General features: G+C 29.5%; 1 long non-coding RNA gene across 1 annotated transcript; it reads left to right on the top strand.

Moving 5' to 3' along the window:
- On the top strand, positions 1652–3565 carry LOC104787317. Its single transcript, XR_002038139.1, has 3 exons — positions 1652–1776; positions 2272–2798; positions 2878–3565. It is a non-coding gene; the product is annotated as a transcription factor TT2 (long non-coding RNA).

Genomic DNA, 4529 nt, shown 5'->3' with positions numbered 1-4529 from the left:
TTTCATATAAGTGATTAAACTCATTTTAGTGTGAACATAATCTTATATCTGTTTCATCACCTCTGTATGTGGGATTCCTTGATTCTCCCCCTCGAGATGATGACACTTCATGTCTATCAATCTCAATTCGAATCCCACTCTGTAATCAATAATATTCTCAAATTGGGTCGTCTATTATATCTTTGACCTTTTTAACTTTGAGACTTGGGAGACTATAACACATTAATATCAAATTGTGTTCCCATATACAATAGTATATATACTCTTCAAGAGCTTTCAATACTTTTTCACTTCTTAATATTGTAGCAGAATAGTGGAAATTATCTCACACTTGCTTCTTTCATCATCATATATACATATATGAGATAAGTACCTCTAGTACTTATTATTCACTTCTAGTGGAGAAACTAGTCGACGTTGACGGACTTTTTATAGATATCACATCCACATTCATAACCACTTTTATAACAACTTTCTCATCAATGGTGTGGCTTTTTTATTTTATAACATAAAGTTATATTCACTTTAAAGAGTAAAACAAGTCAATAGGGTGTGATTCACATCAACATCTCATAATTTTTACACAAACACAAATACTAATATTTTTTAAAAAATATATATTTTTCAGTATTTTGTGTCTTACATGACAACAATATTTTGTGAAAAAAATAGATTATATATTTTCTAACATCTTTTTATTAATGATATTATTTTGTAATATATAATCTTAATAATAACTGGAATTAAGTTGATTTGTATTCTTTTATAGAATTTTAATCATTTACTTTCTTTAGATTATTCTAAAAATATGAGAATTTTTTATGATCATATACTTGGACTTAAATCTTCTCATAGAAGTGATGCCAAGAAAATATAATTAATATACTTGGACTTAAACCTTCTAATAGAAATGATGCCAAGAAAATATAATTAATAAACATTATTTAGTAATTTGTTACTAAATTTTCAATTTATTCACCAAACAAGATTGGATGACATGATTTAAAATATTTAATCATGATTATATATATCTAATTTTGATTAGATTTAAATTTGTGATTAAACGAATAAAGTAATTCACAACATTATAAACTTATATAAATATTAAGCATCATTTCTTTATACTTAATTTCTTTTTTAAAACGTTAAATGAATATATCTATATATATATATATATTTTCTGTTTAAAACGTTTATAAAATCATTTATCTATATATAAGCATGATATATATATATATATATGTTTTAATCATTTATCAATGAATATAGATCTTTTATAAAACATTAGCTAATAAAGCATATCATGCTTATTTATTTGCTAATCTATAAAATATATCCCTACTATTAAAAGAAAAACGTTGCCTGAAAAAAACCTTAGTTTTGTAAGAATTTACAATACAATGCCATTGGTTTCAAGACTATTTTATTCATTTGGAAAAAGGGTAAAATTATCTTTTTACTCATCTCTTCATCCGGATAAACGCGCGGATCCATCTCCCGGGTCGGATCTTTTTCATTAATTAACAATTTAAAACTTTTGGCCATAGATTTTGAGATTCTTTTAATCATAACCGTTCATCACTCTATCCATATTTTTTTTTAAAAGGTTGTATTAGTAAACCTACCCGGTTAAAACACGCGGATCTTCTTTTCTCTTTATTGTGTTTGTTTTTTTTTTTTTTTTTTCTTTTCGAAAGAGAAGAGAACATGGAGAACGCAGGCGAACCGATAGAGCCATAGAGGAGAGACATAAACATGGCGAACGCAGCCGTTCTGGTATCGTCCCTTATCTCTCTCTCTCTCTCCCTAATTGCTTCTTTTTATTTCGTTCAATGATAGAGATATAAGATCTCTTTTGACTTCCACTCATTGTTTAGGGCAAAATTAGTTCTTTGATCTTGATTCTATCTCAATTTTTTTTTTCCGCAAATCGCTTAGTTTATTTTTGATCGTAAGTTTGTGCTAAGTTAATTGACACATGCTATTTAGATTTTGTCTTTCTCCTCTCAATTTGCAGCAAACTGATTTCTTATACATGTCGATAGGTTTGGTAATCAGTTAAAATGTTTCATTCATTAGTATCGGATTTGATGAGAAAACGTTTGGTCAACATTTTTACATTATGATACCTACAGTCATAAAACTGATAGAAAGATTTATGCATCCTTAAGTAATTTTGGATTTGAAAAACAGAGATATATAAAGCAAGAAAAGATGATTCTTACGTTTTGGCTAATCTAAGTTGCAAGTTTTGATTAATTAATTTTGTAGGTTTGGTTTGGTTTGTTACACTGATGGATTGCGAATAAATTTGCAGAGATTAGTTGTAAAGCGATTGCCGTACGGACATTGCAACAACTCCCCTATAAAAATTACTCAGCTAAACACAAAAACAGTTTCTGTTCACAACACTAAACTAAAGACAATTTGTAGCCATCACAACCATGAGAGAATGAGAAAGAGAGCAACTAATACTCTGAAGAGAGCGGAGTTAAACAGAGGAGCTTGGACTGATCATGAAGACAAGATCCTAAGAGAATACATAACCACTCATGGTGAAGGCAAGTGGAGCACTCTCCCAAACCAAGCTGGTACGAATCTCTCTATTTATCCATCTTTATGTGTACATGGTACATCTTCGACGTACAGTAATAGTCTTCTGCAAACATAACAGGGCTCAAGAGTTTAACAAAAGTTGTAGACTTCGGTGGAAGAACTATTTGAGACCGGGATAAAGCGCAGAAGCACCTCATCTGAGAAAGAACTCATAATCCGTCTCCATAATCTATTTCGAAACAGTATTTCACCAAACCACATAGAAGTTTTCTTTTTGTAGTAAAATTATTTGTTACCTGACATGATAATTAATTAATGCAGATGGTCATTGATAGCTGGGGAGGCTTCCAGGCTGAACAGACAACAGAATAAAGAACCAATGGAACTCCAACCTCCTCAATAGACTTCCCAAAACTCAAACCAACCAACCGAAACGTATACAACATTCGACCAATAATGAGAATAATGTTTGTGTTATACGTACAAAGGTGATTATGTGCTCAAAGGCTCTTCTTCTCTTCAAAAGCGGAGTAGTACCAGCATATGTTATCAAACCTAATTCAGCTTGGTTTTCTTAGTTTCAAATAGAATATGAAAGCTGGAAGCTGTTACATGATTTATTGTTTCTAGGTTTTTGTATAAAATAAATTTTCTACACCAGTGTAAATGTGGTTGAAAGGCTGATGACGATGGTGGGGTGGAGTCTGAAGTAGAAGAAGGTGAGATTGATGTTCACGGAGAGGCCAAAGCTAAGCCTGACAGGGAAGATGGTGTTGTAGAACTAGAACTTGATCCTGGTGTAAATGAGGATGAGAAGGAGTTATTGCATGAGTTTGATGTTGTTGACACACAAAAAAGTTATAAGAAAGAGATGGTGATATTGATAACGAAGACATGTGGGGATAGTAAACACAAAAAAGTTAAGTACAGTATTATGAAAGTTTATTGTGCTGATTTTATTTTACAAGAAACTGTATCTAATGAGATGGAAGATGAGAGCCAAGCAGAATTTCTCACCAAGAAACTGTATTTTACAAGAAACTGTATCTAATGATATTAAAAAAATAATATACAATTTTAACTAAAATTGAATCAAAAGTTGGATTAGAAAATATGCTATTAATATCATGGAAACTGGAAAGTACATTAATGATTATGCAAGTATTAATTGATACAATTATTTCTCATATAACGTGATTTATTATGCTTAAATGTATGGATTACATTTTTCCATATATTAAATATTTTTGTAACTAAAACAAAACGAAAATTATGGAAATGTAATTAAGTAGGGATACTGGTGTAGAAAATTTTCACAATTTAAAATAAAATTCTTCTAAAACATATTTAAAAACAAAAATTTCAGCCCAAATGGAATTGTAACTATATATATTAAACATTCAAATGGAGAATACGTGTATTTTGTCTAATTTTTTAGTCATAATTTATTATATGAGTAATTATTTAAAAAGAAATGATTATGGGACATAAAATATCTAACAGGATGGATCAGGACGGGAAGGAAAGCGATGTGACGGGACAAGATTTAACACCACGTAACAAAATTACTTTAACATTTTTAACAAACACGGTTTGTGCTTGATTATTATGGATGGATTGCAAAAAATGTATATTTTCCAGCTGGTGAAGATGATGATCATATTTATTTTCGGTACGGGTTGGAGAATTCTACATATACACCAAAATATTAACAAAACACCTAAAAAGAATGGCAACCTAATTTTTATGGAAAATATTAATATTAGACAATTAAAGTTTTACAACCTAAAAATGTTAATTATTTGACTAAATATATGTATTATCAGTGTTTTTAAGTAATTTAATTTACTAATTAAGCACAAATACTGAAATAGTATAAGTAAACTGAAACGGGTAATACGAATAATGAAAAACAATATTTTGATCAATTTTTTTAGAAAAAGAGAGACATAAATTTTAGATAAAAGTACAAA

This window comes from Camelina sativa, chromosome 5 (assembly GCF_000633955.1).
Source record: "Camelina sativa cultivar DH55 chromosome 5, Cs, whole genome shotgun sequence".
In the NCBI taxonomy this organism is placed as follows: domain Eukaryota; kingdom Viridiplantae; phylum Streptophyta; class Magnoliopsida; order Brassicales; family Brassicaceae; genus Camelina; species Camelina sativa.
This window is presented reverse-complemented; position numbering and strand designations above follow the sequence as displayed.